Below are 26,722 nucleotides of genomic sequence, written 5' to 3'. Positions count from 1 at the left end.
AGGAGGACCAAATGTTTTCCCATGTTACAGATGAGAAAATTGGAGGCTCACACTACACTGGTAATAAATATTAAAGGTGACATTGGAGCCAGTCTGCTGACTAACCAGTCAATGTTTTTACCATGTAACCTTGGTAAATCTTTTGCTTAATGAGAGTTCCTGCAGTTCTTGGATGAGGACGAATATGGAGGTCAAAAGTAAAGGGCATTCCAATGAAAACAAAGATAATGTACTTTAAAAATGACAACCACAACGTGAACATTCATTGGGAATGCGGAAGGCAAAAGTTTGGAATTGGGTAAATGGAATACAACCTCTGGACAAAGAGTTTGGTAATATAAGGATGGCTGTGAGACATGGAATCTCTTTAGTGACAGGAGGAAATGAGAGGAGACAGAAATATTTACTTTGGTACAGACCTCTCGCTGGGCACAGCCATACTCGAGTGACCCTTGGAATGCTTCCTTGATCAGGTCTGAAACCAGTGTAACGAATAATTGTTTTTTGTAGAAGTAATTGAGTGACTAAGCTAAATAGTATTGCATGCTTGCTGAACAGGCATCTGATAATCATCTCCCTATTCACTTCTCTCTGCAATGAGTAAAGTACCTGCTTCTAGGAGGAAGCACTTTCTAACTTTTTCTTTGCTCATGAATACCTTTCTTTGAAAGGACTTTTCTCAGGGAAGGAAAGGTTAGTTTTGGTAAAGGCTGAAATGACAGGAAATCCCTAGGATTTAAAATGTGAGATATTTTAAAATACTTAGATACATATGCATAATATTTAGTTTCTTTTCTTTCAAAAAATACTTTTCTTGCTTGACATAAAGGGATCTTGTCAATTGAAAAAATAGTATATGACTAATAGTAAACTAATATTTGTATAATGCTTGATGTTTTACCAAGCATTTTTTCCATATATACTTTTATTCGATATCGAAAAAAGTTCTGTGAATTATAGTAAGGTGTAATTATCCCTGTTTTACTAATGGGAAATCTCAAACTCAAAAAAGTTTGTTGCCATCCTCAAGTTATTAAGCTATTAAGTGTCAGAGTTTGGACTTGCAATCTAATGTTTTTTCCGCTACACTATGGCTGACCAAATCAGAAGACAAGCCCTATTATAATTATAGTTATGCTGATAACTCAGCTTCAGTTCTGTGGAATCATATTTTTGATGCTGCCTCGGTCTGAATACATGTTGTACTTTCCTCCCAGTTCTGACATCCCAGATCTCAGTACTAGCTGTCATCATGCCCCTAATGTCATAGCTTAGACCTCCCAAGTTTGTCAAGGAAGAAGAAACTTTCTCTTTGTCTGTACACCTGCTCTGCTTATGCTAGATGTTCTTGCTGTTGGAGCTACGAAGGAAGGGAGGCCATATTCCTCCCCTATGCATATGTGCATGGGAGGGAGAGATGGGAAGGCATAGTGGGTGTTCTACAACTAATTTCATGTTTCTTTGTGATAAAGGTTTCTCTGCAAAGTCCATCACGATTTCTTAACTTCCCATGTATCAGTGAGACTTTAGAGAAGACCACTAAGGGGTGATTCCATCTCTGCAAAGATTTTGTACTTTGGTAACTTAGGACTCTAATTTCCGTTTGTAGATCGGTGATCCTAGAATTGCTGTTTGATAAGTGGAGCTTGTTGTCTTGGAACTCCAAAAAAGTACATGGAGGAAGGAGGCAGGGTTCTAAAAACTCAGTGAATAATAGGAGTTTCCAAGTTTTGCTACTGGGTAAAGAGCTGGCTCGTAATTGGAGTGGGGAGGGGGACTGTGGGTGAAGAAAAAGACAGTGAGTATGATCCATTTGTGTTGGCCTCCTTCTCAGTTGTAAACAGCGTGTATTTCTTTGTTTGCCATTCTGAATTTCCCCTGTTAACTTGGACTCCCTTTAACTTGCATTATAATGTCTGATTTTTTCATTTTTTGAGTAGAATTTTATTTGTTTACTCTTAGGAAAAAAGACTGGGTTTCTCCCAAATTAATCAGTTTTTGTGTGGTGTAATTATTTTTTAGTTAAAAAATACATTTTAAAATATTTCCTTTCAAAGATCTCTAATTTTAAGGATGTGGCCTCTGCCTGGTGCTTGACTGTCTTAAGACCACTGTAATATACATGCAAAGCTCCTGAACCTTTCTATGACAATCATAATAGTAGTTACTCACCCTAACCATCTTTAACAAACAGTGGATACTTTGCCATATTCACTAAATACAAGAAAATTACTTTTTTTTTTTCATTTGCTTAATGTCTTTACTACTTAAACGAAAGAGGTATCAGTGTAGCCATTTTTCCTTTCCTTTACAGGGTCCTTGAAAGACTTCTATGAAATATATCCCTAAAGAGTTCATTGTTTGAAGTCTGCAGCCGTTATATGGACATCATGGTTGAGAGGATGGCATGGTGACTAAGAATTGTCTTTCTGGTTTGGCCATGAACTTAAACCGATGACTGAATCATTTGATGCTTCCATTCCCCCACAGGCAAAGTTGTAAATACCATAACAGGATTGAAAGCTTATTTACTGGAGTTGTGGTGCTTGCGTGGGGTAATAGTAAGGCTGGTGTTTAGACTAAGACCCTTTTGTTTGGAGACCAACCACTGTTTTCCCAAAGGTGGAAATGTCTCTATAAACTTGTGCTGTCAGGTATATGTCTCGCATTCTCTAGAGTTCTTGTGAGAACTTCAGGTTCATCACAGGCATAACTTCATTGGAGTGGGAGTGGGGATATGCTGTCCTGCCACCTAGAAATACCTTCCAGTCACACAGTGTTTCTGTTACTGTGTACACTGTTCTCCTGGTTCTCTTCACTTCACTTTGCCTCAGTTCACATAAGTCTTCCCAAGCTTTTCTGAAAGCATCCCGCTCTTCACTTCTTCTAGCACAGTAGTATTCCAGCACAATCATACCACATCTTGCAGCCATTCCCCAACTAATAGGTTTCCTCTCAATTTCCAATTCTTTGCTTTTAATGTTTTGGGCATATAGGACTTTTTCCTTTTTCTTGTATCTTTTCGAGGTATAGACCTAGTGGTGTTGTTGCTGGGTCAAAGGATATGCACCGTTCTACAGCTCTTTGAGCATACTTTCAAATTGTTTTCCAGAATGGTTCATAACTCTTTCAGCATTACAGTGCAATCCCAATTTTTCCACAGACCCTCCCACATGTTTCATTTTCCTTTTCTGTCATATTAACCAATCTGAGGTATTAGGTGATACCTCAGAGTTGTTTAAAAATGTATTTCTCTAATTAATAGTGACTTAGAGCACTTTTCATATGACTGTATATAACTGTGATTTCTTCTTCTGATAACTGCCTGTTCAGATCTTTTGACCCTTTATCAGTTGGGGAATAACTCATTCTTATAAATTTTATGCAGTTCTCTACATATTTGAGAAATGAAATATTTATCAGAGGAACTTGCTGTAAAAATTCTTCTCCCTCCCCACAGTTTTGCTTTCTTTCTAATCTTGGCTGTTAGTTTTGTTTGTGCAAAATCTTTTAAATTTAATGTAATAAAAAATGTCCATTTTATATCCCAAAATGTTTTCTCTCTCTTATTTAGTCCTAGATTCTTTCCTTATTCATAGACCTAATGGTAAAATTTTTCATGCCTTCCCCTATTTTGCTTATGTCTTAATATCTTATGACCTTAATGTCCAAGTCATGTATCCATTTTGAGATGTTGGTTTCTACCTAGTGTCTGCCAAACTGATTTCCAGTTTTCCCAGCAATTTTTGTCAAATAGTGAGTTCTTGACCTAAAAGCTTGGATCTTTGTGTTTATCAAACATGAGATTACTATTGTCATTCACTGCTGTGTATTGTGCGCTCAATCCATTCTTCTAATTCACCCCTCTATTTCTTAGCCAGTACCAGTGTGTTTTGATGATTGCTATTTTGTGGTACAATTTGAGATCTGGTCCTGCTAGGCCTCCTTCCTTCATTTTTTTTTAAATCAATTCCTTTGATATTCATGATTTTTTGTTTTTTCAGAACTATGACCCAGAACTGTGTATAGGCAATGCAACACATTTCTGCACCCCATGCCAGCATATAGCTGTAGCCTTTCTGACCAGCTGTCCAAAGCTCTTATCATCTGTGGGTTGAGAGCTCTTCAAGCTGCTGCCGTCCCTGATGCAGCTACCTCCAAGGCCTGCTGCCAGTGTGACAGACCTTCTCTACTAACTTCCTAAGTAGTCTTGAACTGAAAAATTGTTTCACCCCAACCTATTGTTGGTTGTGCTACTCCAGAATTCAATTTGAGGCACTGTTTTAAAGTTGCTTGGAGGGGAATTTGGTAGAGTTCAGGTGAGTTCTTGCATCTTCTCTACCATCTTGGTTCTGACCTCTATTTAGGAGTTTTATTAAACAATTCAGTGACTAATTGTTCTCCCATCAACTTGTTGGAATTCCAAGGAATTTACTATGATTGACTGGGAGTATCAGCTCCTTATGAACCTGGGTTACTTTTCCCATTGTGAGTCTGAATAGGGATCTTACACAAAGCCACTCCTTTATCAAAGATCTTTACCTTTCTGTGTGTTTCACCGACCCCTTTGGCAGTATGGTAAAACCTATGACTCCCTTCTGAGGATGCTGTTTTTAAATGAATGATATAAAATATCTAGAATTACAAAGAAAACATTGAAATACACTTACAAATATTAAAAAAAAACTTCATAAATTCATGGATCTCAGGTTAAGAACACCTGTCCTTTACACATGTATGTCTCTTTAAATGAGAAAAGGTTGACATCATTTATTTAGGACCTTAAAAACAGTTGCAGTTTATCCACATAACCCATGATAAATGTGGAGGCTGAACTTAGCAGGAGCTTATTTCCTTTCTGTTGTTTATTTTTATTGAGCACTTCCTCTGGGGCAATGAAAAGTTTCATAGAAGCAACATTTATTGAGTAACAATAGTAAATGTTAACATTTGTTTTTCGGCCAAAAGTCAAACATCTCCATCATTGGGCAAGCATTTACTTTAGGTAATTAGTGTTGGTTTTAGAGCATCCTAGGCTGGATATAGCCTTTTTATGTATGGATGAAAATGAAGATAGTTGTTCTTGCTAGCTTTCAAGATGGTTAGGACAGCAGTATGTTTGTCTTAAAATAACACAAAGAAAACTATAGGATCTTTGCTTGGTCTTCTCCCAAGTCCCACTTCAGACAGAATGGCGTGAAAGCCATGAGATTCCATTTTTAAAAGCCTCCTAAAATTAATTTGATGGACTGTATTATAGAAATCTGTTCTTCAGTGGTGATGGTAAATATAATATATTGAATATATAAATATATATAATATGTGTCCGTAGATATGTACATATATATGTATGTATGTGTGGGTGTATATATATATTATATAGAAATATATAAATTCAGTTCTAGATATTAATTTCTTTCTCTTTTTGTCATAAATGCTTGGGGGAAGGAGGGAAGATGAATTAATTCTAAATAGCCACTAAGTCTCCTATTTTTTTCCCAAAATTTATTAATTTGTTTTCAGTTTTCAAGAATCACTTTCATAAGTTCCAGATTTTCTTCCCCTCCCTCCCCAAGATGGCATGCAATCTTTAAGACTCTTATTATTGAAATCACTCTCCCTCCCTATCCCTCATAGAAGTATTTATCGAGGATCCTGATTTTCCTATCTTTATAGAATAATTGAAGATGAAGGAAAAGTGAACGCTGGATAATTTAGGATCACAAATCTATCTTTTTTTTTTAGCCAATAGTGATGATCCAGGTTCACCAAACCCTCTTTAGACTTTCTCCCAATAGCATTTGTCTGTATTCTCTTGATTTTGCCTGAAAGCTAATTGTTATTGAGGGCTGCATAGAAACAAGGAGATGCTAAAATAATCTGCAGGATCAAACACACAAAAGCATCCTTAGTTTTCAAGATTTTGCTACCTTGAGCACATGAGACATTTTATTTTCCTTCCAATCTGCAATTATTGGCATAAATAGCCAATAAAACTTACATTTCTCTTATTGTTACTACCTGCTCCCCTTACTACCTGTATGTTCAGTAAATCTAATTATCTTATTATCTTATAACTATAACATCTTATTGTTCTGAAGCTTGCTTTTTTAGTACCAATGAAAAATTAGTTGGATGATGGAATTTCTTCTATTGGTAAGCAACAAACAACCATTCTCTTGCATTTTCTGCCTTTCAATTCATTAAACCCTCCATGTAAGGCTTAAAGATACAGTGTGGTAGGGGATGAGGATAGGGGCTGGCTTTATCTCTGGAAGATCTGGGTTCCAAGTCCACTCTGGCTGAATGACCCTGGGGCAAGAGCCTTCATCTCTCAATATTCACAGACAATTTTGACTGTAAATTGTGGGTGTATACTGAATTGCTTTGGTGAAGGGAATTTCACCCTGAGAATTCTTTTTTTTCCTTCTCACTGATGAAATCTCAGATCCAGCAGGTCCCTTCTTGTTCTTGACACCCAGAGGGTGTACAAGGCATTGTTGTATTGCAAAGACTACTTTAGTGAGATGTCAGTGAACCAAGGGATCTGGAAGTTAGTTTCCTTAGGTGATGCCAAAGGGAGCTTTTGTACTGTGTTAGTACTGGATGTACATCTTGTTTTTGTTTTTGGTGGTTTTGTGTACTGGTTTGTATTGCATTGTGATTCATCTTGTGAACCATATGCCTTTAAACACTGAGTTACAAAGGCCACTGTGTGCCCTTTACACAAAGGGCACAGAGATTGTGTAGACCTTGTATCGCATATGACAAGAATTCTTTGCAAGAACACTGTCCTGCTGCATGCCACAGGAATGTCAGATTTTTTTTTTTTAAATAAGGGTATGAATAGTTTAAAAATACAGTAGTTTGGCAGTTTGACAGATGATGCCAGATGTCTAACATATCTCTCTCGATGTGCTTCTATTCCCCCAAAAGCAGCTTTGTAGGTGTTTGTTAGGGTGCTAATTTTTATTTCTTCTCCTTCTTTTTAAAAAAGTGCTAAAATATGCATAGTTAGTAGTGCTAGAAAAAGAAAATGAATATGTGAAGCTCTTTCTTGCTATGGATTTTCTGTCCTCTAACAATGTGTTCCCACATCTAGGGAATCCTCATGTCTAGGTCAGACAACAAATGCATTAACTGGTGAAGAGGGCATTATGTACATGTTCATATTCACGTACACATACATATACATATTGAAGTCTGTCTCAATTTCAAACTAGAACATGACATAACTGGGTTTGGCTTTAAGGCTTGAGCTACAAGTAGCCAGGGGCCCCAAGAGCAAGGCTTTCTTAGCCTTTTCTTCCATCCCCCCACTGCCATAGAAATGCCCTGCCTGGTCTTAACTTCTCACCCCCCAGTACCCGGACCTGAACAACTAGCCAAACTATTTTAAAGTAAGTGGAGGCTTCATATATCACCTAAAACCTGATATGAAGCTACAATAACTTCCTTATCACTTAATCATGCTAACACAACTCAGAATTTGAAGCCATGAAATGTGTCCCTGCCCCCAGCCTCAAAGAAGTTCTTAAAGGCTTTGGATACTAAGAATGGAGCAAGAGGAAATATTATCCTATTCACTTAGTGCCACCCTGGGAGACAGAAAATCTGAGGTGGCTGCTCCCTTGTTGTAGAATTATTAGGCCACCTGCATTTTGAAGACTTCGGTTCTCCTCATCTAGGAATGCCTGAATAACTACCATCTACCCCTTCCTGGTATAGATGGGACAAAAAAATTGCAATAGAAGAAAAACAAAAACAGTAAATAGATACATCTGGTTTCCGTATCCTAAAAGGTAGCAATTGCTGTGCCCTAGCTGCTAGCATTCAGCACTTTTAGGGAGTCGTTTCCAGGTTTCTGGGGTACCGATGCAGTAAAGCTTTGCATGGGGTGAAAAATAGATGGATGAAATGCTGGAAGCTGGGCAGGATTGTGGTGGACTCCACAAGATGGAGGATTCCCTCTTGAAAGAGGGACCTGAAATGTGAAGTTCAGTAGAGAGAAAGCTGGAATCAATTATGAAAGACCAGGAGCTGAAAGCAGGAGCCAAAATAGGGAGAAGCAGCAGAACAAACCCACTGGGTAGAGAGAAAACTGACAGCTCGACAGTCATGACAAGTTCAGCATATGCTCTGGTGGCTTGTGTGGGCCGGTGCTGACTGGGCCCCTTCTCTCTTGTAAGGGGGAAACACTGTCTTCCAGGGGGACTCGCATGCCAATTATCCCACATCAGGAGTACTGGGCTAGTAGTAGTTGCAATGAAATATACGTTTCATGAGGAATATAATGGATACTAAGAATGAGAATTTTTCTTGATTTTCTTTTCTTTTTTTTTTAAACTAGAACAAAAATTCCATCAGCCAAGAGTTACTAACATGTGTCCTTGGGATTTTTTAAGTTTACCTATCAACAAAATCCTAACATAAAGGGAACAAGTTGTGTGTTGCTACTTTAATTGTCAGTGATGTAATTAAACTGATATTTTGAAGTATTTATTTTGTTAGCTTTGTTCTCCTTGAAAAAGCATCTGCATTGTTGTTTCCTGTGTCTGAAAATGGTGCCCCAAACGGTCAGGAACATTAGGGTTATTTATTTTCAATGCCCTGGAGAGGGGTGGGAGCTGTCCAAGTTCACCCAGGTAGTCTCCAGTGTCTACATCTGTTCTCCCACTATGTTGTATTTCTTTTTCATTAATAGTAGTTCATATTTACGTAATAAACATGCAGTTTGAATTCAGTCAAAGGACCCATTTGAGGACCTAGAGGGTCCCATGTGGCATGAAGTTTCCCCACCCCTGGAGCTTTCTTGGAAATCACCTCTTTATAAGATAAATAGAAGTATTATTATCACCATCTTCAAAATGAGGAATCTGGTTAGCAAATGTGTGTGTATCTGCAGTCAGTATTTGCACTCAAGACTCGTAACTCAAAATCCAGCATTTTTTCTAATTGCATCAAGCTATTTCCCTGAAAGGTAATAAATTTGAGGGTTTTTTTTCTTTTTTTAAAGAACAGGTCGTGCCCGTGTATTGAAATCTTCACCATTTTTAGAAAACAAACAGTAGCTAAAATTGGTTTGAACTTGTATTTTGTAAAAAGGGTGTGAATTGGCTGTAAGTGATTTCATTAGTCAGCTTTACAAGATACAGCAGGCATGTATGCATTAGTAGCCTGATGAAGGTCTGCCTTCTTAATGTCTCCAAATTAATCCCTTTTCTGGAAAAAGAAAGAAGTTCATCTGTATCTTTTCATTTGATGGAATTCCAAGGCATTTGAAATGTGTACTTAATTTTAAGCGATAAATGATCCTTTCGTAAGTTCATCGCTACTGTTGTGAGTTCAGTTTCCTACTGTATCTTGTGAGATAGGAATTGCTGAGGTGTGTCCTTTAATTAGAGGGTGTTCTGTCCATCAACAGTTATTGATTGCTTAACTTTACCTTTTGCTTCTAGTTTGCTCTAAAACTGATGTTGACTTCTAACAACAGTTACTATTTTGGACCTTATTATTTAAAGTGAAAAGTTCAATCACTGTTTAATAATTATATGACTTTCCTTTCATAGTTATTCACTAAATACTTGAGCACTCACTTAATAAATCATCTTGCAAAAATAAAATATTAAACATATGTAAAATAAAACAATCCTATAAATAAAATAAAAGTTAAATGTAGGGCAGGGTGTGTGTGTGCGTGCGTGTGTGTGTGTGGTGTTCCTTATCCTGTGTACTTGTGAAATGGTCATAATAAGAGGTACTGTGTGAGAAGCTTCTTATCAGTGGCATAGAAGGGAAGTGGGAACGAACTTCAGGAATGGGAGATTGGAGAAGGACCCATGAAAAAGGTAGCATTTGGACTGACCCTTAAAGAGTAATAATGATGACAATAACTTTTTGGTACAGAGGGGTTTAAGACATTATTGCCAGGGGAAGAAGATAGAGATAAAGCATAAAGTGTACTCCAAAGAGATACTGAGTAGACTGATTTGACCAGAGGGAAGTTCTTGTAGGGGGACAGCACAAGATTAGGCTGAAAATGTTACAAGTGAGGAAACGGAGGCAGACAGATGTGAAGTTGTTTACCCAGTGTCAGACAGAGTAAACATCTGAGCTTCGATTTGAACTCCTGTCTTCCTGATTCCAGGTCCAGCGCTCTATCCTCTACACCATGTTGGCTGGGCAGGCTTGGGGAGGGTAAGGTGTTTCAAGCAGACTCCTCTTATCAAAACCTTTAATGGCTCCCATGCCTTATGTGTGATACAAGCAGTATTTTAGTGAGAAGAGTCTGACTCATATCTAGACTGTAGCAATGTTATACCTTGTGGAAAATGAACAGATTAGATAAGAGGTGATAATGTAGTGTTTTGCATAAAGAAGATATCCACCTGTGTGGAAATCCTTGGACTTGAGGGGAAAGCATTTGGGTGAGGATCAAAGCAGGAAGAAAAAAAAAACATGATAACATCATGAGATTATACTATAGGCCATCTGGAGGAAATGCATGAAGAGTTCCTGACACAGATCACAGGCTTGGAGCTGAGGCAGGAGATAGCTGTGAGTTCAACTATCCAGACGCTTATTTTAATAGTTTCTTTGTTAAAAGTAGAACAGGTAAATTCTTGATTTATTTTGCTGATAAGATTACAAGGGTCCACTCTCAAAAGGGTCCTCATCAGTTATGGGAGATTTCCTTGAAAGAAATTCTGAGGCCTTAACTAACCCCTTTTGCCTCAAAGACAAGTGTAGTTCATATGTCTGTGAGCTCAGATTTTCGAGGACCGTACCTTAGAGACAGACGTGAGAGCAGGTAGGTGAATTGGTATCAAACTAAGTCTAGCATCAGGAAGACTAGAGCCAGCCTCTAAGTTGAGTTAGAATTATTCCGTATATGTTCTCTATCTCCCTCCTGTCTGTTTTTCTACAAAGGAGAATTATAAGTAGGGCAGCATTTTGAAATAGACTAAGTCTTGGATTTGGAGTCCAAGGGAATGAGTTCAGACTTTACTCTGCAAAACTTTGGGCAAGTCACTTAATTTCTCTTGGCCTTGCTTTCTTCTTTTACAAAATCAGAGTATTCAACTAGATAACCTCTAAGGAATTTCTGGCTCCAGAGCTACCATTCATCATGAGTTGTGGTGAATAATTTGGGTTAATGTATCCAAATGTTTTCATCCAGTGTTAGAGTAGAAAGAACTTTGGAAAAGGAAAGAAAACATGGGTTCCAGGAGATTCTTCTACAGGCACTAGATCACCTTGGAGGTGTCTTCCAATGCTGTGGTTCTGTTAATATCTACCTTTTGCAGGGCATTTAAAATTAATTTGACAAACATTTACATTCAGCTGTTAAGGAGCACAGCTATTGCAGATGGGGAAGTTTACTTACTGGACTTCTCTACAATCATGCCTTGTGTCCTAGGAGAGCTCTCCACAGTGTACAGATGTACATAGAGATTTGGCTTTGAGTCCCCTGAGGGCATGTTGGCATTTGAATATGTTAAGAGCATGAATTCTACACGTAGTGAAAAGGAGGAAGTATTATGTTAAATGGAGCACTGTGCCCTATGATTGAGTGATACACTCCAGGAAAGTAGTTTGCTCACCCTGAGTGACCTGAAGGATAATACTCAATTTCCCCTTGGCAAGCAGGAAGGAAACTGATCCCCTGCTCCATGCTGGGCACTGGATGTGTGATGTCTTGCCCCTCTCTGGTAATTCAGTCAGTGTTCTACTTGGCATAATTAAGAGAGCACCCACCCACATGTGGGATTAGTACCCCAAGAGTGTGAAATTAACACATCAAGTGCATTTTGTACCTTCCTAGCCTTGGGCTCATTCGTGTAAATTGAAATTTGCAAGAATTATCCTTAGCTTTGCAAACGCAGTTTTCAGTGTCTAGTTTCTGCAGGTGAAGGAAGTTCATGTTATTTATACTGTGGGAGATAGCATAAGTTTAGTTTTAGCACAGCCATACGTAGTGGTTGCTGAGGCAAAATGCTGTCCATCTGCTTTGTAAAAACTGCCTTTGACTAAAAGAGACTTTTTATGTGCTGCTGACATGGAAGTCACTTAAAGTTACCCTACCTAGTAACCAGCTTTCACAGATCCTAGGCCATTTTTAAAGTGAATGACCCAGCTCAGTATAACAAAACTATTTTTGACATCTGCGAATGACACCTTTTTGCTTTTGTAGCTCTAATGAATTCCGTAAAACAAACAAAAAAAAATCCTGTATAAAGTATATTTTTGAGTTGCCACCAGCACATTTGATGACATCAAATGCCATGATTTCAAATGAGTTAATCATATGTAAATCACTCTGTAAACCTTTAAAGTGCTATACAAATGCTCTTTGTTAATTATTGCCATTGTTATTTCTGTTATTATGTTATTTCTGTTATTATGCCTGCTCTTTTTTCCTCCCCACTTACTACCTGTGTGACCTTGGGTAAGTCTTTTAACTTCTTAGGACCTCAGTTTCCTCATCTGTAAGATGAAGAGGGTGGTCCTTTCCAGGCCAAAATCTTTGGCATGACAAGGGGATAAAAAAATCTATTTGTAAAGTAGTGCCTGGCACATAGTAAGCTATTAATAAACTCCAGTGCCTTTTCCCCACTCCTCCCCTTCCCCAAGACTCTGACAAGAATCAAGAGTTAGCGATTAATTACACTATAATATTAAAGGCTTCCGCTCCGAGCCCCCCATCCCTGAGCTTACAATTCAGTCAGCTGCTTACCTCTAGTGATGTAGCTCCTCTTTCCCTCACTCTCATTAAATTTTTATGGTCTGTGACTCACTGTGAAGACTCATTTTGGTGCTAATGGTTGAATTTTTCTTGCCCACAGTTTCTCTAGTATTTATTTCTGACTCAAAGCTCTTCTGAGACCTAGTCTGTGTCCCTTCTTTTTTCCTGAAGACCATCGGGGGTTTTCACTCTTGATTTTCTCCCTTGAACTGTCACTCTGGTTCTAGCTTTTCTTCCTTTGTCATTTTTTAAAAAGCTAATAAACAATAGTATATCTGTGGTGTACTGTGGCGACTTTCAGCCTTGTCACTGAATCTGAATTCGGTATTGAAATTTTAATGTACCTTCAAGCTCATTAAAACAGGATTCTGTCTCCGCCTTTCAAGATGATTTATTAAGGAGGGTGGTGATCATCCGATTGCCCCAAGTTTCTTTGTACATATGGCACTGGGCTGGAAACAAGTAAAACAAGATGGACTTTGCCCTCTCAGATGACCACATGAAAGTATAGATTGTTTTGCATAGCCTTGGCATATGGAAAATAAAGCCAAATTACTCAAGCCCTGTAATAATTGCAGCATGCTACAATCATTTTTTTTGGAAGGCATTGGGTATAAGCTTCCATACTCAACATTCCATTTTCCGTCCTTAGAGTTCAATATGCGCCTAACATTTTTTTTTTGAAGGAATTTAAGTGAAGATCAAAAGGAGCCTTCTTTCAGTTTGTGCTTCAGGGATTGAGAGGCATCTTAGTGTAGTGGCAAGTACACTGAATTTGGAGCTGGACATCTGGGGTCCATTTCCAGTTTGTCACTTACTGCTTTTATAATCTTGGTCAAAGTCATTCTTCATCTCTGGAGCTTGGTTAATTCATCTGTAAAATAGATGCCCTCCAGGGTTCTCTCATAGCCCTAAACCTATGATCTTGTGGCTAATTAGGATATGAAATTAGGGGGTGCAATTAGTGTTAAAACACTATTAACATAAAGCAGAAACTCTTCTTTGCTAAAATAAATACCAAGTTTTATAAGTATAGAAATGTATGGGTTTTTGTTTTTTTGGTTTGTTTTTACTGCCTTATATGATCAAGTCTCTTTTCCAGTCATTTTAATTTTCCAAATAAGTGAAAAGAAGATGGCTTCTCTTTTGATTTGCTTGGCCTTTTCTTTTTTTCCTCCAAATTTATTAATTTATTTTCAGTTTTCAACAATCACTTCCACAAGTTCCGAAGTTTCTCCCCTTCTCTCCCTCATCCCTCCCTAAGATATTTTGTATGGGTGCTACACATACATTCCTGTTAAATACATTTTCACATTAGTTGCTTGGTCTTTTCTTAAGTAAGTTGTCTTATCTATTCCTAATCCTAAAACCAACGGGACCCTCTTCATTAACCTGGAGCCCCCTTAGGAGATTCTCTTTGCAGAAAGGGAAGACGAAAGGTCTGGTTGTACAAAGTTTCTCACATTCTCAGTTGAGAATGAAAGAAAGCAAGTTTCTGATAACACTGTTTCCTTTTGGCTTTGTCTTATTTTAGTCTGAATGGTTTGTTTTTTCTCTGGCTTTTAGCTCACTTTTTCCTGTGAAGGCCCTTAAATGGAACCCGTGAGACATTGAAAGTGATCTCTTTGGGTCTCAAGGTTCCTGTCAGGGTCTGTGTGCCTTTGTAGCACCATTGACAAGAAAATTGGTGCATAGGGTGCCCTTTAATCATGCCTTGCTAGACACCTGGAATAGAAGTTCTTTGGATTTGTCTCTCTAGTTCTCTTTTTTCAGATGAGATGAGATTTTAGTTATCAGGGCTTCTTTAGGAAAAAAAGAGGACATAGTCTGCCCTCAGATTTTGGGGAAACATTTAGACATTGCCCTGTTTTAATTAGGCTCTGTACTATGGAAACTCTCCCTGTCTTTTCTAGATAGTTTGATATTAAATAGAGGTGGTGATTTTTGTACCCATAGCTTGTGAATTGGATCTGAGCAACTTCCCTAAACGGTTAAGAGGATCCTGCATCTTTATCTCCCATGTTTAACACTGTGTAAATAGCCTTCTCTGTGACTGTTGTGTCATCTGTAAGGAATTTCGTATCTCCTGTTGAGTGGACATCACATCACCAAGTCGACTTGGAATGTATTTAAAGGAAATTATTTTATAATTGTAATTGTAATGGTGACCTTTAAAAACAAACAAACAAGATTAGGAGACTGGGTTATCTACAATACTTTATAAAGGCTGTTTTTAGAACTGCCCCTTGCATTTTTCTAGCAGATAGTTAACAAGTGGATTCCTTCCTCTTTCTTTTTATATTTTTTGGAGGAAAATGAAAATTTTAAAAAAACTTTGATTTTTTCCACATTCATTCACTTGGAATTTCCAAAGGTTAAGTTGGTTTTCCTTTTTGAGTCTATCAGGAAGATAAACTGATGTCATAGTCTGGACCTTTTTGCATAGGACTATCCTTGGCTGTTGTTAACTCTGTCAGAGTGGGATGGAGAATGTGTATGGTACCATACAAAACATTCTGGATTTGAAGCCAGAGGCCCTTGGTATTCAGATCTAAGCTCTTGGACAAATTACTTAACTTATCTGGGCCTTGGTTTCTTTATTTGTAGGATGAAGGGGTTGGACTACATTAATTTCTAAGCTTCTTTTCCAGCTCTCAACCTATGATCCTAAGAGACATTAGATTCTAGGACAGCTGTCCACTTGCCTTTTGAATAGGATGAATATTTGTATGCGGTCTATATTTGACTAATGTTAGGTGTGTATTTTTGTGTTCAATTAAGACATTTTCAGTATAACTTGCTAGAATTTTATCATCAGTAAAGATTTTACTAGAGATCAAAAAAGCATTTGCTCCAGAGTTATTTTTTTTTAAGTTAGGCAAATTTTGGCATTGTTGGTGAACCTTAAGCTAAAAATTTTTGCTGCAGAACTTAATTGTTCCATGTTTTCTATTTCTGTTTCTCAAATTAAAATTGTAATGAGTTATTCATCCTAGGTATGAATATACTTCATTGATTGATTTCATTTCTGTAACAGAAACAAATATCACTTGCTAATGTGATAACAAATGGTTGTTGATTGTTTTGTTAGGTAAAGTTGACATTTTCTAGACACTGAAGGTAAAAAAAAAAACTTTGTGATTAAAGTTTACTCAACTGAAACTGTTTTGTATTTTTGTAGCTTCAGCCTTCCCTTGCACACACTAGGCACGAGAATGTTTATTGAATTAAAGAGGTGGATTTGGAATTAAAGAGGTTGAGTTAAAGATGATTTATGAAGTCTCTTCTACCTTGGCGTTTTGCTTTCTTATTTTAAGTTACCAGCGTTAATTTATGTTATAGTTGGTAAACATCTTTCTATTTAACCTTATTTCCTTTTGTTCTATAGGCAGAGTGACAAGGAGGCAAGCCAAATATTTTTAATAGAGGAAAAACAGGACATTTTTATTTCGATAATTACATACGCAAATGTATGGTGTGCAAACCCTTTCACTTAGACATCCATTGTTGGAAATTATTTCCTTATTGTCATTTTAATAAAAATAATTAAATCTCTTTTTAGCATGTTAGAGATAAAATTAAACTGAAAAACTCTATGGTATGCATGGGAACAATATTAAACTTGCCAATGCAACAGCTGCAAGCCTGGGGAAAACAGGAGACACTGTTAGAATACAGATCGTATTTCGGGAAAGAAAACATACGCACATGTGCAGTGGTGTCAGGATATGTGTGTATTGTATAAATATAGCGTGGTGCTTAAAATCAGTGATTGGTGCAGTCTTCATTAGGCTGGAAGTAAGTTGAAGAGAATCCTAAACTATCTCCTGAGAATGAATAATGGTAACCCTTTTTACTAGGTATTATGGAAATGTCATTTTAATAGATCTAGATTTTGAGAAGTTACAAAAGAGAAGCTAGAATTATTAAAAAAATAGAGCCATAAACATTTCACTTAAGTGCTCTTGCCTCCACTGTATCATTTTAACCATGTCATCCCTAGTATAACCCATCCCCTTTTTTATCCTTGGCACTTTTTTGTAAGTAAGCTCCTTGAGGACAGGGGACTATTTTGTTTTCATCTTTTTTTTTTTATCCCCAGTGATTTGTACATGGTAGATACTTCATAAATCCTCATTTAGTTGGACTCAGAAAAATTCCATTGTGAAGGCCATGATCTTTCCATTCTGGCTTCTTCTGCCTTGTTACCCTTGGGCCGCACCTGATAGCACACCTGCCCTTCAGAAGGTAGGTTGGGAATTGCAGCTGTCTATTAGCTTCTTATTCAGCAGGTCAAGTATAGAGCACTTTGTCAGGGAATGAAGGAAACTACTCACTTCATTGATCTCTCTTTTCATCCAAGTGAATACCCTTTTAACAAGTCAAGTCAGCAAGTATTGATCCAACATTTTAGATGTACCTGTACTGGTACAGGCTGAGGATGTACAAACAAACGAAAAGCCCCTTGTCTCAGGGAGTTGACAGTCTAATGAGGGATGATAACACATAAAGGAAGCTGAAAAGAAGATGAGGAAGTAAGAAAAGTAGTGGTGGTTGGTGGGCATGGTGGAGAAAAGGGCCTGCTGAGTCAGGGCAGATCTGGTCCAGCATGTTGGAAGTCATCTGAGCCTTATCCTGTGCTGGCTGGCGACTCTTCATCAGGTCTTCCTATAAACCTTATGTAGGCCGTCTAGCTCACGAAGTAGAAGCCTTCTTATTGTGTCATTTTATATTACATGGGTATCCGTGGAGTGCTCTGGCTTTCTACATTTTATCTCACTTGGCAGCTAAGTTGAAACCGCATCCATGATACTGCACCTCCCACCCCCACCCCCCCATCCCAATCTGGGCTTAATTTACTTGAAGAGAACAGTTTGTAAGAGACTCCTTTGTCCAGAGCACTGTAGAGATGTCAAGTTTTAATAAGGCAAAAATTGCGTTTGCTCTCCTGGAGATTACAAAACGTGACACATGTAACCCATACTGAGCTTTACCAGATCTACGTTGCATTTACCTGATTCTCATTCAGGTTTTTCCTGTAACTCTCATCAGAAAATAATAGCCTATGACCATCCCCTCTGACTTCTCCATAGAAAGCGCTTCTCTCTGGCTACCCTTCCTTCATGTGTTATCTTTTCCTAATAGAATATAAATTCCTGAAGGGTAAGCTCTGGTTTGCTTATTTATGTTTGTATCCTCAATGCTTGACATAGAGTGTTTAAGGAATTCTTTTTTTTTTTTTTTTATGCAGTCATTATCTCACTGACTCTGGAGACCTTCCTACAGTTACTTATGCATTCTGTGTAAGTCTTCTCACCTGATAGCTGACTAGCATCCCTCTTCCACCCCCTGATTCTGGATGCTGATTTTTCTGCATAAGTCAGTGTTGTACAAGGTTACACACGCATGCATGACAGAGGTGTAAGCAAAGTGTACATGAGATTGAAGTTCGGGAAGGACATAGCTACCTAGTAGTTATTTCTATTTGATAGTATGTTAACTTGGTCTTCCATTTTAGTGAAGGGTAGATAATTGACTTTAGCTGATATTTCCTGGCTACTTTGGTTTATAGGGAAGGATGATACAGAGAAGTATAGCATAAAACCCCTATTCTAAAGAAGCTCATGTTCAAGTTCAGTTTAACAAACATTTGTTAAGCATTTGTGTGTCAAGGAACTCTGCCAGGTTCCACCGATAAAAATATACCCCATAGATCTGAAGTATATCTAACCTAATAGGGAGGAAGGGGAGGATAATTACATCATTATAATATGGGCGTGACATCATAATAATAGCATTCATATAGCGCTCTAAGATTTGCAGAGTACTTTACAAGTATTATTGCATTTGATCCTTACAACTACCTTGGGAGGTAGCTGCTGTTATTTTTCCCATTATACAATTGGGGCAACTGATGCATGCAGGTTAAGTGACCTACCCAAGGTCACATTGCTCATGAGTGTTCCGAGGCTGGATTTGAACTCAGGTCTTCCTGGAAGGAGAAAGGTAGTGTTAAAAAAAAAGAAAAGGCCTGGTATTTTACCTCTGTACGGTGGGATCTTCAGCAGTGGATTTCAAATCTGAAGACCTTGGTTCAAAGAATGCTGTATTATGGCATTTGGTAAGACCCTCAATGTCTCTGATTCTTGGGTTCTTCATCAGTCAAATGAGGGGGTTGGACTGACTGGCCTATAAAGCCTCTTCAACCTCTAAATCTTGCTGATTCCTGTGGTTTGAATTCCAAATTGTATACTTTTGTTTTTGCCAACTCTGGCTGCTCTGAAATGTTCAGGAAGGTTGAGGATGAGCTTTTCTCTGATGGCTGTTAGTTCTTGGTGATACAAGCTCACTGTCAATCACTGTTTCTTTCCTATCAAAGCACTGATGAAAATGTTGACATGTTGAAAAATTACTCTGAATGTTCTTGGTGTGTACTTGTATGTGTTGTATATGCTTGTAAGAACTAAGTGTCTTGAGGTCAGGAGCTTTTTTTTTTCATACCAACAGCCTTTTATGCAGTAGACATTTAAATGTTCAACCATATTTGTTGGGTGGGTAAGAAATATCCAACCTCCTAGTTCCCAGAGTATAAAATATGACCCCTGAAAGTTGTCCCCATAGATGGAGGAGGACTTGAACAGAAGGTAGCCATATTATTTGAGAAAAATAAAAGAATGGCTTATGTTATGGATTTTCATGCAAATCTTGTTATGAATATAGTTGTGCTGTGAAAAAAAAAAAAGAAAGAAAATCAACTTACTGTTTTGTCAAGATATCTATATTCAAGGTTCTGTCCTTGACCTCAAGATGTAGAATGGGGACATCTTGGGGGCTGGCTGATTACTTTCCATTCTTAGATACACTGCTCCATATCAATTGTAACCACCTATCTTATTATTACTGGCTACCACCTTGTCACAGGTAGGAGAGAACCCAGGGAGTCAAGGATAGAACTTTGAGGAACACTCCCCCAGAGTCAGGAAGAAGATATGGAGACAGAGCCCAGTAGTTAGGTGCTTTGGGATCATAGTTAGACACAGTCATTGTCTCTTTTGATTTTATAATATAATGGGAAAAGATTCATTGGAGCCCCCTGAATTATAGATTCTACTTTCAACATATTCTTGATGATTATTGGCATAATATTCATAATGGTTTTTATTTTCCTGTTAACTTGAGTAATTACTCTGCAGAAAACCTTGTGTTCATGAAGTGGATTACATAATTAGTTCTCTAGGAAATTGGATTCTTTACCCAAGGGATAAGGGTAGTGTTACGCATTGAGTGGGAATCCTGTGTTCTGGGAAACCCAGGGTTTTTCCAGACTAAAACCTGTCATCTTCTTATATTAAGTTCTCCTCCAACCCCATCTGCATAGCCCACACATCAGTTAGATTGGCCCCTACATGAATGAAGCAAAATTGTATTACCTTTGTCATGTTTCCAGCTAGTCACAGCTTGTGGATATTAGAATTCCATCTCAACAGTAATTCTTTTGGTCAAAACAGCATGAAGAGCCAGGAATTTTGAAAAGTGAAATTTTGGATGAATGAGCTTTTCTTTTGTATTTTAATTCAATCAAGGTTATAAACTGGCTCAATGCCGTTTGAGTAGAAGACTTTTTTTTGATGGTAGTTTTCCTGGCATTATTTCACGACACACAGATGACATTGGATCTGGCCAGATCTGTTCCAGTTAACGTAGCTAACAGACTGTTAACTGTTGCCTTCCCCATGTTTATTTTCCCCATGTTGTATATCAGTCTTTAAAAAAAAAATTACACAGAGATATCCTGGTACTGATTTTATTCAGTGGATGTGATTTATCAGTTTTTGGTATATTCCTAGCTTATCAATACTTTTTTTTAGTATCCTTATGCATTAGCAACCCCATTCATATAGCACAAGCTTCAAATCATATTGGTTGCTGTGTGAATGAAAGACAATCGTGTTATTTATTGCCTTTGCCCTCATGTTTTGAGTTGATTACAATTGGTGTGTGTTAAGTTGACTTCTCAGACGGTAACTTCTTGGGGAGAAAGCACTCGTTCAGCAAGTATTTGTATGTAAGGTATTATGCTAAGCTGGGGAGAACATGGCAAAAATTGTATAGAACCTGCCATCAAGGACCGTAACGACAATAATAGCTAGTCTTTATATGGTGCTTTAAAGTTTGCAAAATGCTTTAGATATATTATCAGGTTATGTGTTTAGCTCTCACAATAATATATTATCTTACATAGGTCACATTCTACTAGAGGAAAGCAACAGATAGAAGTAAACGTATATAAAGGATGGGTAATAATTTATAAGAGAGCATTGCCACTTGTTGGGGTCATTAAGGACCTTATGTGGAAGATGGCATTTGAGCTGGCTTTTTTTTTTCTTGATGAGGTAATCAGGGTTAAGTGGCTTGCCAAGGGTCACGCAGCTATTAAGTGTCAAGTGACGGAGGCCATATTTGAACTTAGGTCCTCTTAACTCCAGGGCTGGTGCTGTATCTACTGTGCCATCTAGCTGTCCCATGAGGAAGGGGTAGGAAGGAAGGAAATTAGGTAATTGAAAGGCAGAAATGACAAGGGAGAGCATTCTGGACAAGAGAGACAAGCCTAGGCTAATTCTTGGAGGCAGGAGATGCTATTGGGGGGAGGGTAGAGAATGGTAATGAAAGTTGTAGTTTGACTAGAACTTAGATTAGGTGAAGGGGAGTCAGTAATGAAAAAAATATTTGGAACGATAGGCTGAGGCCAAATTGTCAAGGGCTTTAAATGTCAACAGAGATCTTTGTATTTTATTTTACAGAGCGGGGGAAGGCATGGTCAGAGCTTTTTGCTAAGATAGCGTGGAAGATGGATTGGGGAGGGGAGATCAGAAGCAGGGAGATGAATCAGGAGAATGTTGCAATAGTCCAGGAGCATAAGTGAAGAGATTGGTATAGATGGTAAAAGTATGGAAGTAGAATGTGCTGTGGAAGGTAATAACCTTGGATCTGGAGTCAGTGGGCCTGGGTCTGCTGCCACTGGTATGACCTTGGATGAGTCCCGTAATGCCACTGCTCCTCCATTTCCACAAAAATCAGAGGATTGAACTAGAACAGTCAGGCTTGTCTGAGTTTCACATGTATGACCCTTTAAACACTGATGTGTTACTGCACATCAAGGGTATATTCCTGCATGCTTTGGCTATGCAGTAGGACATTTTCTTTAAGTCCAGTTTTCACTTTGTCAATTGGAATGTGCTTGTTCTTTGACAAGGTGCTACTGACTAAGGGAGGACAGAGAGCTTTGTGGCTTGTTTTGCTTGGACATCATTAGGATAACTTAATTCTATTTTACGTTGTGTTTCATAATTTCCACTCAAATCATCGTATCATAAGATCACAAATTTAATATTGGACTGGACCCTCCTTTTACAGAGGGAACCTAACCTACAAGGCCATGCAGTGTTTTTTCCAAGTCATCCCCCAGATCTTCCCTGATTCAGCTGACTGCTCAGTTCTTTACACTCATGAAGATTTAGACCATCCATTGTTTGTGGTGCAACTTATCTCTCTGCCCAAACTTAATATACTTACCTTCATGCTCCTCCTTTCCTCCAGTCTCTGACTGCGGTAACCATTGATCTCTCTCTCTCTTCTGAAATATTAACAATGTTTGCAACCATACCATAGCACATAATTTAGGACTCAGTTTTATATCTCCTTCCTCCATTTCCCTTTCCTTTTTTTTTTTAGTTCAGACTCCTGTTTTCATCAATTTGGAAAACTCCTGGTATAAAAACTCCTTCCATATATCTGTAACAAAAGTTTTACTGTTGGATTGGAGGGTGCCAAGAAGTCACACAGCCGGTATGTTGAGGCTGGAAACAGAACTTGAACTAAGGTCTCCCAGACTCCAAAGATGAGTTTCTATCATACTATTATGTTCTGCCTCTTATTTTGTCTTTTTGTTGTTTGGTGGTTTATTTATTTGTCTTCTTTTTAAAAGGATGCTAAGCTCAAGACCTTGTCATATTCTCTGCCATGATGCTCAGCACATAGTAGGCACTTATCCTCAACAAATAGTTATTTGATACTCTTTAAGGCTACGTTAATTTGTACTCATTAAGCTGTAAGTGTTAAATAATGTGTATGTGACTGTCCTTGTATATGAGAGATTATAAACTCTCCCAAAGCCTAGGTGCACAGAAGGCCACTTAGTGGGATTTGACCGCCATGACTTTTTGTCATGACTTTGGATAAAACAGGCTTCTTATTAAATTTTTTACTAGAAGAAAGGAGAGATTTATAAAGTATATTGCCTCTCTCTTGAAGATGATAGGTTTTTAAAACTAAAGAAGCAAATGAAAAGTGATAAGATAGGAAAGATAGAAGTCAGAGAGAATTAGCAGCTTTTAGGAAATTCTCCCTTTTTCCTTGGGGGAGTAGATGAGTCTTTGGTTTTTATCTGCAGTTAGAATTTTTAAGAAGAGAGGAGTATCTCTCCCTAAAAATGAGGTTATAATGTTTATCCAGCTGTCTGGAATGGCTCAGAGCCTTGAAAACCTGCAGTAGGTTTTTAGAGTCCACAGAGCCGCCAGCCACAATTTATTAATCTCAATCACGCTAGCCTTCTTGAGCCCTCAAGAGTTAAGTCAAGCTGCCAGGTCTGCTGGAAGACAAAGATATAGCCTTTTCATTTTGGTGATTAGACTATTCCTAGCAGGTCTGCCGCATTTATCAGTTTTGTTCAGAATGTGGTTGCTGATTGTTTTTTATATGTGTTGGTGGTTCCAAGAGGAAAAAAAAAATCCTGCTTACTGAGTTTTAATAATTTAGATTCTGAAGTTCTCTCCAGAAATTTAGCTTAGTCCTCTTCAGGAAAAACATTTACTCCTTGTAAGAAGCTAAATGCCATTTAGCAAAGTTGAGTGGGGTGTAATACAGAATCTATTAAATATTTGATTAAGAGGAAATTCACAAGAGCTTTAACGTAAATTTATAAGGCACTGAAGCACATAAGAAGTTTAGGTAAAAGGGTATAAATTGAGATATGCACCTTAATATGGCATGTATATGGAACAAATGTAAGTGTGTTTAGAATGGAGATAGTGGTGTTTTGTTGTATTTTTTCAAGCTTTAATAGAGCAAGATAATGCTAATTGATTTTCTGAAAGTCTTTTCACTGAGAAAAATACATCACCCAGATGGGATCTAGTCTTAAAAGTTGTATAATTTTAACACCCTCTTCCAAATGGATAAAACCAGTGGTTTTTATATGTGATTAAATTAAATCCCCTATTTTGCTTAAACAGGTATAAGAAGGAATAAACAATGCCTAGTAAATTGAACAACTCCTCTGACAAAATGCATGAGTCTTATGGAAAACCTTTCTAAAAAATCTGTTACTCTAGAAGATTTTTGCACTTTGTATACACAGCCTTTCATATGACTGATGTGATTGGCAATAGTCTCTGTAGGGTAATTAGTAAAAGAATGATAAATTTCTGGGAATTTTAATGCTAATTAATATCTCTGTGTAAAAAAAATGGAACTTCATCGTGTATTATAATGTGGGCCTTCCGTAAATTTCCTTTTCATTGAATTACATGTTGAAAAGGTGGGAAGAATTGCTTTTTCCTAGCCCTGTGTTATTTTTTTCTCTTGCCCATCCCCATGTTTTTTGACTGCTCTGAACCAAGCCTATGCCTGTGTTTATCCGTGTCAACATGAGTTTATAGAGAATAGATTTAGTGCTGGAAGGGACCTTAGAGGTTGTCGCATCTAATGTGTTCATTTGGAGGTGAAGGAAACGGGTTGAAATGTTAAGTGGTTTGCTCAAAGGAATACAAGTATCAGACAACAGAAATAGGGGTTTTGAACCCAGGCCTTCTTGATTGTATATCCAAAGCTTATCTTCTCTATTCTCCCCTTGAGGAGTTGAGACCATCCTTAAAATAATTAATAATTTTATGGAGCAGAATAGGAAGTCTTTACAACTACTTCCTGCAGCGTATTTCTTTCTGTTCCAAAATGCCTATGAAGATGATGAATGCTTATAAAGGGTAGAATGTGTCTTTGTGTGTGCATATTAATATTAATAATAACTAGTATTCTCATAGCACTTTAAGACTTACAAAGTGCTTTACAAATATTATCTCATTTGATCTCATAGCAATCTTGAGAGGTAGGTGCCCTAATACCCCCACTTTTACAGTTGAGGAAACTGAGGCAATTAGCAATTCATTGACGATACTAGGATCACATAGTTGATGTCTGATGTAGGATATTAGAAAAAAATATGTATGGCGACATGTATGTTTATCAGCATTTATTTTTACATAAGTACCTACATATATTTAAAGTCTAACAAGCTTAAGAATTCTAAATAACCCTATCATAAAATTTGAAAGCACTGGTTCTTATGCTGTCCCCAACCAATGATAATAATGCATTTCCTTGTGCTTTATTAAAAGTTTATTTTGTTCACTGTTCTTTTTGAACAGGGCAAATTTTGCTGTTGCTAACTATATAAATCCAGGTGAAAGAGTAGCTAGGAATACAGTGACTTTGCCTCTGCCTCTTTCTACCTGTGACGCAGAGGCATGAATCATCCAATTCCCCTTAGGAAACTGATGCCTGCTTGCTTGTGCTAGACAGTAAGCATCTTTCTCCCTGTCAGCAGAGAAGAAGCACATTTCGAGACAGAGAGCATGAATTAAACCTTCTGGCTAATATCCTCTTGAGTATTCTTGGAAAACAGAGATGTTTTAAATGGAGCACAGGGAATAAGTTGGTGGTAGAGTTTGGTTTTTTGACATGTTCAAATAAAAGCATGTATAAACACAGTGCTGCAGTTTGCTCTGGTTCAAAGTATTAAAATTGTTTCTGTCCCTGTCTGCCCAAGACTCAGCCCCTGAAAGAGCCAGACTGAAGTGGCTGTGTGTGTGTATACACACACATGTATATATGTATATGTGTATATGTGTATGTACTACTTCTGGATGTGGATGCATTAACTCTGTGACTCAGTTGTCCATTCTGTAAAGTCTGTTCATGACTATATTTGATATAATACTGATCAGTTGACTTGGCTGTGTGTGGAGATGGCAATATGGTCATATAATAGTGAGTTTATAAGATTTTGAAGAAGCAGCTCTCTGGGCTCACTAAAATACTATTGCTAGTAGCAGGAGGATCACTTTGAATGGTCATAGTCAGGTTAACAAGCATTTATTAAATGGCTGCTGTGTGCCGGGAGAAACTAAGAAAAGTAAAGGTAGACCCTGTTCTCAAGGGGCTTATAGTCTAAGAGGGGAGACAAAATGCAAACAACTAAATGCAGACAAGCTACGTACAGGATCCATTGGAGAGAGAAGGCACTAAAATTAAGGAGGACCAGAATAGGCTTCTCAGATGTCTGGAGTTGGGGCACACATGTGGGAAACAGCATGGGAGCCTGTGTCATCTAGTACTGGACAGGGCAGTCTGGGGCAAACAAGTGAGGCTGAAATGGTCCTTCTTCCTTAGAGTCTCCATCCATAGGAGATACACTGTTCTTTGGTTTTCTGTCAGGTGACTTTTATACATAAAGCTCGAGGCTGGCATGACCAAGTATTGGCTCAAAGCCTAGGGAATATGCCACTCTGGGTTCAAGTGAGAGTTTTGACACAAGATTCACACAGTCCACTTTAAGTAAGCCTGATAAAAATAGATAGATCTTTCTGATTTGTCAGTTGTTGGGGAAACTTCAAGACATGAAAATACACTTAATAAGGCAGTTTTGTGTCTCAGCCATCACTTATTTGCCGTCTTCCCTCCGCCTCCCATCTTCCACTCCCTTTTTGGGATGACTCATGGTAGACAAAGTGCTAAATGTGAGACTACTCTTTTGAGGGTATGAAGTAACTATTCAGTTTGGCAACGATTTTTTGAGTATCCCCTTGTATGTTAGCCACTGTGGGAGGGATAGAAGGATGAACAAGGAATCATTAGCTCCTG

At 38.0% G+C, this 26,722-nt stretch overlaps 1 protein-coding gene across 3 annotated transcripts in view; it reads left to right on the top strand.

Annotated features, from left to right (window-relative positions):
• Nucleotides 1-26,722, top strand: part of SIPA1L2 (signal induced proliferation associated 1 like 2) — a 249,998-nt gene that overhangs the window by 64,910 nt on the left and 158,366 nt on the right. The window contains exon 3 of one of the 3 annotated variants that reach the window (XM_072647497.1): nt 16,848-16,993. The exons of the other annotated variants lie outside the window; for them this stretch is intronic. The gene's annotated coding sequence lies outside the window, so the exon portion shown is untranslated. The remainder of the gene's footprint in view (nt 1-16,847; nt 16,994-26,722) is intronic. 3 annotated transcript variants of the gene reach the window in all.

The sequence above is a fragment of the Notamacropus eugenii genome, chromosome 2 (assembly GCF_028372415.1).
Source record: "Notamacropus eugenii isolate mMacEug1 chromosome 2, mMacEug1.pri_v2, whole genome shotgun sequence".
NCBI classification, from domain to species: domain Eukaryota; kingdom Metazoa; phylum Chordata; class Mammalia; order Diprotodontia; family Macropodidae; genus Notamacropus; species Notamacropus eugenii.
This window is presented reverse-complemented; position numbering and strand designations above follow the sequence as displayed.